We start from the raw sequence: 12474 nt of genomic DNA, 5'->3' as shown, positions 1-12474 counted from the left end.
GCTCTCCCCTGCTATGTGCTCTCCCCTGCTATGTGCTCTACCCTGTTATGTGCTCTCCCCTGCTATGTGCGCTCCCCTGCTATGTGCGCTCCCCTGTTATGTGCTGTCTCCTGTTATGTGCTCTACCCTGTTATGTGCTCTCCCCTGCTATGTGCTCTACCCTGTTATGTGCTCTCCCCTGCTATGTGCACTCCCCTGCTATGTGCGCTCCCCTGTTATGTGCTGTCTCCTGTTATGTGCTCTACCCTGTTATGTGCTTTCCCCTGCTATGTGCTCTACCCTGTTATGTGCTCTCCCCTGCCATGTGCGCTCCCCTGTTATGTGCTCTCTCCTGTTATGCGTGCTCCCGTTACACGCTCTCTCATGTTACACGCGCTCCCTTGTTACGCACTCTTCCTTATTATGCATGCTCCCGTTATGAACGCTCCCGTTACGTGCTCTTCCCTGTTACGTGCTCTTCCCTGTTACGTGCTCTTCCCTGTTACGTACTCTTCCCTGTTACGTGCTCTTCCCTGTTACGTGCTCTTCCCTGTTATGTGCGCTCCCCTGCTATGTGCGCTCCCCTGTTATGTGCTCTCTCCTGTTATGCGTGCTCCCGTTACACGCTCTTTCCTGTTACGCATGCTCCTGTTACACGCTCTCTCATGTTACACGCGCTCCCTTGTTACGCACTCTTCCTTGTTATGCATGCTCCCGTTATGAACGCTCCCGTTACGTGCTCTTCCCTGTTACGTGCTCTTCCCTGTTACGTGCTCTTCCCTGTTACGTGCTCTTCCCTGTTACGTGCTCTTCCCTGTTACGTACTCTTCCCTGTTACGTACTCTTCCCTGTTACGTGCTCTTCCCTGTTACGTGCTCTTCCCTGTTACGTGCTCTTCCCTGTTACGTGCTCTTCCCTGTAACGTACTCTTCCCTGTTACGTACTCTTCCCTGTTACGTACTCTTCCCTGTTACGTACTCTTCCCTGTTATGCACGCTCCCCTGTTCTATGCACTCCCTTGCTATGCATGCTCCCCCCTGTTATGCGCCCTCCCTGCTATGTGCTCTCCCTTGTTATGCACACTCCCCTGTAACGTGTGCTCCCGTTATGTACGCTCCCGTTACGTCGTCTTCCCTGTTATGCACGCTCCCCTGTTACGCACTCTCCCCTGTTATGCGCCCTCCCTGCTATGTGCTCTCCCCTGTTATGCACACTCCCCTGTAACGTGTGCTCCCTGTTATGCGATCTTCCCTATTACGTGTGCTCCTGTTATGCACGCTCCCCGTTACGCATGCTTCTGTTATGCACGCTCCCCTGTTACGCATGCTTCTGTTGTGCACGCTCTCCTGTTATGCGCTTCCCTGTTACGCATGCTTCTGTTGTGCACGCTCTCCTGTTATGCGCTCCCCTGTTACGCATGCTTCTGTTGTGCACGCTCTCCTGTTATGCGCTCCCCTGTTATGCATGCTTCTGTTGTGCACGCTCTCCTGTTATGCGCTCCCCTGTTACGCATGCTTCTGTTGTGCACGCTCTCCTGTTATGCGCTCCCCTGTTACGCATGCTTCTGTTGTGCACGCTCTCCTGTTATGCAATTATATTACTGCTTGATACCAGAATCTCCAAGACCGCCGATTATGACTCACCTGCCCCAATCACATCTCAGGGGTAAGACTCCATACTCCTCTAACCCGCGCAGTGCTCGGTCCTCTTCTCCAGAAATAAGTGACCTGTTCAAGCCGGCCCTAGAGGAACAATATGTGTGTACACAATACACATATAGCACTTCTCCCATGTGCCGGAACCCACGTGTGTTCTGTCATTTGCAGATCCGCCAGCCAATCAGCGCCCATTACCGTGGGAACAGGCCGCTGATTGGCAGAGAGTGCACTGTGGCATTACCTGGTGCTGGTTCTAAAAATACGGGGGACCCCTACTCCTTCTATTCCCTGTAGTTTTAGAGCTAGGGCCGGCTCCTAGCGTCCGCTGCTGTTTCATTAAATACAGGGGAACAAACATATTTTTCCTGGTATTTTTTGAACCAATCACCCGGGGCAGGTTATGCTTTTTTTTGGGGTGGGGGTGGGGGGGGGATGGGCGGACGTAACTCCATTTTGTTTTTCTGATTTCTAACGCTGTAAGAACTATTACACAGAAACCTGAACGGATCATGCATGACAAGGGGGTAAATTTACGAAGATGGGAGTTCTATTTAAGATGGGATGTTGCCCATAGCAACCGATCAGATTCTACTTCTCATTTATCTAGCACCTTCTAGAAGATAATACCTGGAATCTGATTGGTTGCTATGGCAACATTCCATCTTAAATAGAACTCCCATCTTAGTAAATTTACCCCATGGTGTGCGCTTGTCCTTCTGGCCGCGCTGTGATGGTTACGCATGGGAGACGGGGGACGGGGGTCGGGGGGAGGGGAGCAGGGTCTCCATGGTGGTCCAGGTGTGTGGTGTGTCACACAGGTGTGGGTAGCGGGGTCTCCATGGTGGTACAGCTGCGGTATGTGTTTACGTTTATAAGCCATTTTACAGGGGGAGGGGGCACAACTTCATTGCCCCTGTGCCCCCGCCAGCCTTAATCCGGCCCTTGGTAAATGGTCCCATTATCCTATGTGTACACAATACAATAATGTCATAAATTGTTATATAGTCAGCCTGTAACATTTATGACAGCTGGGAGCTGATTGGCTGGTACTTTACCACCAAGAGAAAGGTCTGATTATGTGACATACACAATGACAGATTTACCATTACACCTCCGGGGATGTATATACATCATACGGCCGGGGTGTGTAAGATGTCCTGTAATTATAAACTCTTTCTTCCATTGATTTGATCCAATTATAGACGGCTATCAATGGCCGCTCTCCTGATGTTGTAGAACACATTGTGTGCGATCCGCTAATTGCCGCACTCATGGCAACAAAACAATTTTCTATCATTAGCTAAAAGAAAAGGCCGGTGGAAGCAAAGGGCCGCGGCGCCGGAATCACATGTGCTGGGCTGATAATAATCCGCTCTCTCCCCTGAACTGGGCGAGCGCCATTATCTGTTCTTATCTGCCAGCTGCGTATGGCATTGTCTCCTGACGAGATGGGGGGAAGCTCTGTTATCCCCTGTCATAGACAGCGTGTGCTCCCAGGCCTTCTGATGGTGCTGAGGCAGCGATGGTTATTCTACGCCCGCTCTGCGCCAAGTACACGCAAGATAAACTTTAGTTGCATTTCTCCCTGTGACCAATGGAGAGTAACCGGTCCGCTCCGGGGCATCGCACATGGGTAATGCTCGGTGAGGCACTACGAGATGGCGGTTCTCAGGCGCATGTTTTTCACCCAGAATAGGCTGACGCAAGTGCGTGCCAATGATGGTGTCAAACAAGCGCACGGATAGGCCCGTCCGCTCGCATAACTCTACACAGTGGCTAATTTACACATTTAGGGGCAGATGTATTATTACCCCACATATGGTGGCAGTAAAGTAGCTCCTGATTCGCCGTTTAGCGAGGCACAGCCGGAAGCTATAACGCTGAGATGTACTAACAATTTGGTCGCCGGGGGTGTGGGGACGCAGCTCATTCAGCAGTGGTGGCAGTGAGACCGGTAAGTATCGATGTAGGTCAGATGGCGGCACGTGCTGGGGGACAGGCGAGGAGCAGAGGAGCTCGGTCAGTAAGGGCCCCAGAAGGCCGGCCAGGGTGCCGCCATTACTCACACGGAAGGCAGTGTTGGGGAAATGAGATTCCGCCACAGAGAAGCAGGAATAAGCCCTTTCTCCACACTAATCCTGAATATAGGAGTTATCACTGCTTCGTACATCTACACATTAGTTCCACGCACGCAACGTAGGAGAAACTATGGCCGGTTCACATTCTGCGCTGCATCAGCCCCTATGTGAGGTGATCAGTAACCCGACACGCCCGCCAGTTTCGAGGGACACATTTTGTCCAAACTTTCCAGCCGGTAATGTTTTGGGGGTAAATTTACTAAGATGGGAGTTCTATTTAAGATGGAGTTTTGCCATAGCAACCAATCATATTCCAGGTACTATCTTCTAGAAGGTGCTAGATAAATGAGAAGTAGAATCCGATTGGTTGCTATGGGCAACATCCCATCTTAAATAGAACTCCCATCTTAGTAAATTGACCCCATAGAATGTGAGGGCAGATAAGAAGCACTTGCCCCCATCTAGTCTGCCTATGTACACACACATACTGACATGTTAGGGTTCATTTTTGTTGGGAGCTAATTACCCTACCAGTATATTTTGGATTGTGGGAGGAAACCCACGCAAGCATATGGAGAACATACAAACTCCACACAGGGGCATGGTGAGTAAGGAACCCATGACCTCAGTAATGGTGCGAACCATTACACCACCCAGCGTTGTAAAGATCCATGATTGGATATAACGGTAGTTACACTTCTGCTGAACCCTATGTAGATGTAAACATCATGCGGGAAATAAAAATTGCCCCTATGCTTAAAAGTGAGAGCATTTTATATTTGCGTCACGTCTGTTTTGCATCACACAGGCGCCATGCGGAGCACTCATAGTGGGGCCACACCCGCTCCTGTAAGTTGCCTGGGGGAGGGGGGGGGGCAGTTGTGACCTGTAGAGAGATGGTGACATCTCAAGAGAAATTATATCAAAAACTATAACATACTCAAACAAGATAATATACTAGTAAACATTCTCCCGAAGGTACCAAACTTTATCTTCCGAAAAAATAAATCTCTTAAAAATATGTTGGCCCCTAGCCACCTTAAAAGAATTGAGGAGAAAAAAGATCCTAAAAGAGATATAGAAAAAACAGACTGGCTCAACAAAACTAGGAAATAAAACCAAAGGGTTTTTTAAATGTGCAGGAATAGATGTCTAACCTGCAATTTTATAACTGACCGTACCACAATGGTTAACATAGATGAGAAAGAAAAACCATATGAGATAAAAACATATATAAATTGCAATACATCTTATGTAATCTATATGCTGACCTGCGGATGCAATTTAAAATATATTGGCAGAACTACACGCCCTTTAAAGTAAGATTTCTTGAACACCGCAGAAATATTCTAAAAAAAGTGCTAACACATAGTGTATCAAAACACTACGTGGATTTCCATAAAGGAAATCCCAAATGTTTGAAGGTGGACAGGTTAGAATTTAATCAATAAGACAATAAGGGGGGGAGACCGATATAAGACCCTATGCAAGCAAGAAGTATTCTGGATGCTTAAAATGAATAGTATCTTTCCGGCAGGCCTAAATGAGTCGGTAGAGCTCAATTGTGTGATCTAAGATACCTACCTGACATATATTTAATTTCATGATTCTCTGCCATCATCTCCTCAATTCATGCCCCTCAAGTCTTCGGTCCTTCCCCCCCCCCCCCATCTCCAACCCCCCCCCTTCCTTTGTCACCTCCCCCCCCCCTATGTTCTGGAAGCAAAAGTAAAAGTAAAAATAAATCCACGAATATCAGTGAATGTCCCAGATGGAGCAGAATCTACTGCTATATTTAAAAACTGTTTTCCGAACATAAAAAGTTATAAGAAACATCTGCCACCAGGAAATTATATATATTCATTGAGATACCTGTATATATAGATATTAAAATCATATGAAGCATTCGCATTTTGGTTTACACCAATGATAATTCTTTATATTGACTGCTCAGATACGATTGTTCTATGAAATGAAACTCTTTCTATGTTTTATTCCCATCATAATAACTAATTTACAACCATGTTGCTAATAAGACCAAAAGATGAATGTATTATGTATCTATTAGCTCTGATCATGTGGGAATATATATGTTTAGGAAAGGGAGGTTATATTCTCCGTAACATTCTATGCGGGTCACAGATTAGAAATATATTTAATATAGCACACGATGCGTTATACGGAGCATCGATCACATGACCCTGTACATACCATACGATTGGAGGGGAGACGGACTCTATCCCCATGACAACCGGTATACGTCACGGACTACAACAGAACTCTGCCCGAGACATACAATTACAGAAGCTCCGTCCTCTGAGTGACGAATGCGGGCCATAAGCCGGAAACCGGAAGTCCGCGTTCGTCATAAGCCGGAAGTCCGCGTGCGTTCCAGCACGAGCGGACTGCTTTAAACACAGTTTCCTAACTAATAAAGTAATAAAGTTTATGAATTATATCTAACTTCCTTCATTGCCTTGAGTCTATCCATATAAAATGAGGGGTTTATTAATTTTTAAACATGTGATGAGATGAATTGTTCTATCAGCTGTAATGATTTGAGTAATTAACTTAGGTATAAATCACACTGCCAGCAAGGATCAAGTCACCTTTGATAAAACAGCAGGTAGCTGTGAAACGCGTCAGGTGTGAGCCTGTGTCACCTTCATTGGATATCTACCCATCACTTGGATCCCTAAGGACTCCGAAAAATAGCGCTATTTACACCCAAATCCACTAACAAGGACCGAACTTCAAGACTACCACGCATTACTGGTGAGGACTTCCCCGTTGTACTGCCAAACCACTGGGACAGCTATTCCTCCAGCGTTGTCTTTAATACAAAATTCGGCCCGGGGACTGTGCTACAACCCCAGGATAAGGGACATTTGAATGTGCGGATCCTACAGGGACATTCCATCAAGCAGCAAATGAATTACAATCCATGTATGGTGACTATAAATTCATCAGTGCAGTGAGATATTTATTTTATATGTCTTTATGTGTTTTTATATTGCATAATTATTAAATAATACTGTAAATTATTCTTACAATTCATCTCAGTCAGCGCTGTCTTATTTTTGTTTGACATCTCATGTATACCTAAATAGGAGGACCATGCAATACTTCCCTGTACAGACGCACTGTACGTCGGCATCCGGCTAGAACAGGCCAGGCCAACCTGTGGCTCTCCAGATGTTGTGAAACTACACATCCCAGCATGCCCTGCCACAGTTTTAGCATTCCCTAATAGCAAAACTGTGGCAAGGCATGATGGGACCTGTAGTTTTACAACAGCTGGAGAGCCACAGGTTGGCCAGGCCTTGGCTAGAAGATTGCATTGCCCGGACTTTGCCCCCCATGGAACGGTTTATTCCACCGCAAGATGCAGTTTGTGGTTCACGTTGCTCATCCCTGATAACCAGGACGCAGTGGGCGGTTACATATAGTTACAGAGGAAATATTTATAAAAGTCTTCACGTTTAATATGTAGTGGTCAGACTGGAGTCAATGATCATTCAGACAGTATGGAAATATAGGAGGACATCAGTTAGGACATCTGTATTTTATATTGCGTCTTGTTTTGCATTACTCAGGTTCTCATAGAGGGAACGCATAGCGACGCTGCACCTACTGTCACAATACATTGCTAATTGTCCTTCCAAAGGTTATAACAATTCCTCCACAAATCCCGGGAGGAGAACCGTTTTCTCCATCGATATTCTCATGGTGATGTCCAGATCGGTCCTCACAGGTACCGGCAGCACCAGCGTGGGGACTCTGCTCTTCTGCTCTGCGTTACTTGGCGTCTCCCCGGTTTTCAGGGATGGATCCTGAAGTCTGGCTCCGCCATCTTGTATAGCGATTTCCTCCGGGATGCGTGGCGTGTTAACCCGGCTTGTGTCCGGCGTTACATTGCTGGATAAAGACTGGACAATGGAGACAAAACACAATTGTTTTTTTATTCATGTTAAAGGACAGATGAACGCCAGAATGTAAATGTTCACTAGATAAAACACAAGTTCTCTATTGACCCTACATTACACTGCAACTCTGCTGTAACGTAGAGTATCACCCCGCAGACCCCCATCCTAGACAGCCGACACCCCTACATCAGGACCTGGGGGTATCCACACTGTGGGGGGATGTATCAAACCTTGGAGAGAGAGAAAGTACCAACCAATCAGCTCCTAGCTGCCATGTTACAGGTTGTGTTTGGACAGTTAGGTGCTGATTGGTTGGTATTTTATCTCGTCTCCCGCTCTGTATGAATCACCCAATATACACATTGCATTTATACAAAGCAGGACTGGCCGGCTGTCATCCACCCTGTGCCTGCTCAGTTAGCGGCGCACCTGCCGCACAGGAATGACGGACATACTGTACGCGGAGAGCTCCTCACCTGCTGCCCAGACCCCAGGCCGCTCTGCAGCTTCTTCCTCCTGGACATGTTGGGGTTCCAGTGGCAGACTAGGCTGTCATTCTGCACACTGTAGTTCCTGTTCCCCAGGAGCCAGTATGTCTTCATCTTCCCTTTGCCCTGGAATTAAGCAGATCCATCATTTCCACAAATCCCGACTAGACAGCCTGCAGCTCCCAGACTGTGGATCGTTGGAGCAGGTTATGTATAATGAGTATTTTCTCAAGATACAACATGTTTTCTTTAGGTTCTCTCTATAGAGCTCTGTCCAGCAGGGTCCTGACACTTAGTATTTGCTGGTCACCTATGAGTCCTGCAGGAGCTGCAGACTGTATGGGCGCGCTGGGCCGGCTGTCATGTTTAGCTCCTCCCCCTCTTGTAGGCCACTCCCACATGGACAGTGGAAGTCCTTGCTAATGGTATGAGTCCCATGAGAAGGACCCCACAGAAGAATGCCCCTTAGTAGTGACAATGTATTACAGGATAGTCACGGTCCCTGGCAATCTGACATGCCCATGGGCTGATTGTATTACTTACTTGGAGCAATGTTGGAATGCTAGTAAGGGGAACGGGGTGGGCTATGGAATAAATAAACAGCTTATAGAGACAAGACCTCACACACAGACCCCACCAATATAATCTGGTGCTAACAAATACAATGAACGCTGAGTGACGACTTGGACAGACTACTATTCAAAGTAGAAACGCTCATGTATATAAGGTGGGAACAGTGTAATTAATGAGCAGGGTGCAATGCAGACAGTGATTATTGTCATGTCTACGAACATTAGGAGAAAAGCTGATTTATTGGAAATATACATACTCTTCAGGGGAGGAGTCACTGCTCCAGGGTGTGGTCTCTGCCCTGCTCAGAGAATATACATACTCTTCCGGGGAGGAGTCATTCCCCCATGGTGTGGCCTCTGCCCTGCCAAAAAGATATACATACTCTTCAGGGGAGGAGTCATTCCCCCAGGGTGTGGTCTCTACCCTGCTGAAACAATATACATACTCTTCAGGGGAGGAGTCATTCCTCCAGGGCGTGGTCTCTGCCCTGCTCAGAGGATGTACATACTCTTCAGGGGAGGAGTCATTCCTCCAGGGCGTGGTCTCTGCCCTGCTCAGACAATATACAAACTCTTCAGGGGAGGAGTCATTTCTCCAGGGTGTGGCCTCTGTCCTGCTCAAAGGATATACATACTATTCAGGGGAGGAGTCATTCCTCCAGGGCGTGGTCTCTGGCCTGCTCAGAGGATGTACATACTCTTCAGGGGAGGAGTCATTCCCCCAGGGTGTGGTCTCTGCCCTGCTCAGAGGATGTACATACTCTTTAGGGTAGGAGTCATTCCTCAGGGCGTGGTCTCTGCCCTGCTCAGAAGATATAGATATGTACAGTCATTGCACTGGTGCAATACGGTATAATTACCTTAACCTCAATCTCTCCCCGTGGCTCAATCTCATAGGCATTGTCAAATGAGCAGCACCTGGTAGGTCGCAGAGCTGATGTGTATCTTCTGTGCTATAGAGACATAAACGTAGCTGGTCAGTTGGATATAACTATTAACGGTAAAACTTCTGGGTCCATACATCAGGCAGGTGGTCCGGGTGATTCACGGTTCTCCCGATGCCTGGATCAGAGAAATGCATCATGTTGGAAATCCTCGATTCACCAATTCTGACCAAAAAATGGGCGGGATCGGCGAGTCGGGGACTTTTAACATGCAGGATTTTGCGGAGTCTCTGAAGAACAGATTTCTAGGGATACACATACATTGTAGCAGATGCGGTCATAATTATTTATTTATTTATTTATTAACAGTTTCTTATATAGCGCAGCAAATTCCGTTGCGCTTTACAATTTGAAATAACAATTACAAACTGGGTGATAACAGTCATAGAGGTAGGAAGGCCCTGCTCGCAAGCTTACAATCTATAGGCATATGTACATAAGGAAAGGTGCTATCTATTGCATAGAATGAGAAGACATGTGAGGATATGTGTGGACTGTACAGAGTGGATGTAATTTGATAGCAAGGTTTATGAAAGTTATGTGGGCGGTTCAGGAATTTGATACGCTTGCCTAAAGAGGTGAGTTTTGAGGAACGCTTGAAGGTTTGGAGACTAGAGGAGAGTCTTATTGTGTGTGGTAGGGCATTCCACAGAGTGGGTGCAGCCCGATGAAAGTCCTGCAGTCGTGAGTGGGAGCGAGTAATGAGTGTGGATGAGAGACGCAGGTCTTGTGAAGAGCGCAGAGGTCGGGTGGGGAGATATTTTGTGATAAGCGAAGTGATGTACGTTGGTGTAGTTTGATTAATGGCCTTGTGTGTGAGTAAAAGTATTTTATATTGAATGCGGTAGAATACAGGTAACCAATGGAGGGACTGACAGAGTGGATCTGCAGACGATGAACGTCTAGCGAGGAAGATAAGCCTCGCCGCTGCATTCAGAATGGATTGTAGTGGTGAGAGTCTCGTTTTGGGAAGACCAGTTAGGAGACTATTGCAATAATCAATGCGGGAGATAATGAGAGCGTGGATTAGAGTTTTAGCAGTGTCTTGTGTAAGGTATGGTCGTATTTTGGATATGTTTTTAGATGCATGTAACATGATCTTGAGACAGATTGAATGTGGGGAACAAAGGACAGATCAGAGTCAAGGATGACACCTAGGCAGCGAGCTTGTGGGGTAGGGTAGATAGTCGAGTTTTCAATACACTAAGACCTGAGCACCGGGAGGCGCAGTCATACGTACGTAAACTGGTAGACTCCATACGGGAGGCAGTGTTCACCGTGTCGCCAAACAAGCAGTAACGTGGCATCTTATAGCCCACAACTCCGGCAACACATGGACCTGCAATAGGACAGACCATGTCAGGCCTGATGAAGAGCTCACGGGACAATGGCCAGATATTGTATGTAACACATACAGTGGATCTTCAATTCCATCTCCGCAATATTCCCAAAATCAGCCACTAAAGCCACCACCCACGCCCTCAGCCTTTCTCTCAGATTACTGTAATCTACTACGCCGCGGCCTACCGGTCTCCCGCCTCCTGTTGCCTATCCTTATCTCTACCACCCACCGGACTTTCCTCTCCCGCTACCCCACCTTTGCAGCATTCCCTGCCAATCGCTCCCCCTGGCTCCCTGTCCCACTCAGAAATCACATCCGTGTGTAAGGTACTTCCACCTCACTGCTCCCCCCTCCATCTCCAGCTTTATCCCCACACATATATACTGTATAATCCCCACACATATACAATGTATAATCCCCACACATATATACTGTATAATCCCCACACATATATACTGTATAATCCCCACACATATATACTGTATAATCCCCACACATATATACTGTATAATCCCCACACATATATACTGTATAATCCCCACACATATATACTGTATAATCCCCACACATATATACTGTATAATCCCCACACATATACAATGTATATCCCCACACATATATACTGTATAATCCCCACACATATATACTGTATAATCCCCACACATATACAATGTATAATCCCCACACATATATAATGTATAATCCCCACACATATATAATGTATAATCCCCACACATATATACTGTATAATCCCCACACATATATACTGTATAATCCCCACACATATATAATGTATAATCCCCACACATATATACTGTATAATCCCCACACATATATACTGTATAATCCCCACACATATATACTGTATAATCCCCACACATATATACTGTATAATCCCCACACATATATACTGTATAATCCCCACACATATACAATGTATAATCCCACACATATACAATGTATAATCCCCACACATATACAATGTATAATCCCCACACATATACAATGTATAATCCCCACACATGTACAATGTATAATGTATAATCCCCACACATGTATAATGTATAATGTATAATCCCCACACATGTATAATGTATAATGTATAATCCCCACACATGTATAATGTATAATCCCCACACATGTACAATGTATAATGTATAATCCCCACACATGTATAATGTATATTGTATAATCCCCACACATGTATAATGTATATTGTATAATCCCCACACATGTATAATGTATAATCCCCACACATGTATAATGTACAATGTATAATCCCCACACATGTATAATGTATAATCCCCACACATGTATAATGTATAATCCCCACACATGTATAATGTAAATTGTATAATCCCCACACATGTATAATGTATATTATATAATCCCCCACACATGTACAATGTATAATCCCCACACATGTACAATGTATAATTCCCACACATGTACAATGTATAATCCCCACACATGAATCACAATGTATA

At 45.9% G+C, this 12474-nt stretch overlaps 1 pseudogene; it reads right to left on the bottom strand.

The window, feature by feature from the left end:
* Nucleotides 1-7198: 7198 nt before the first annotated feature.
* LOC134965407 (atrial natriuretic peptide receptor 1-like) overlaps nt 7199-12474 on the bottom strand; it is a 15782-nt pseudogene continuing 10506 nt past the window's right edge.

Source organism: Pseudophryne corroboree, chromosome 10, assembly GCF_028390025.1.
Source record: "Pseudophryne corroboree isolate aPseCor3 chromosome 10, aPseCor3.hap2, whole genome shotgun sequence".
Classification (NCBI taxonomy): domain Eukaryota; kingdom Metazoa; phylum Chordata; class Amphibia; order Anura; family Myobatrachidae; genus Pseudophryne; species Pseudophryne corroboree.
This window is presented reverse-complemented; position numbering and strand designations above follow the sequence as displayed.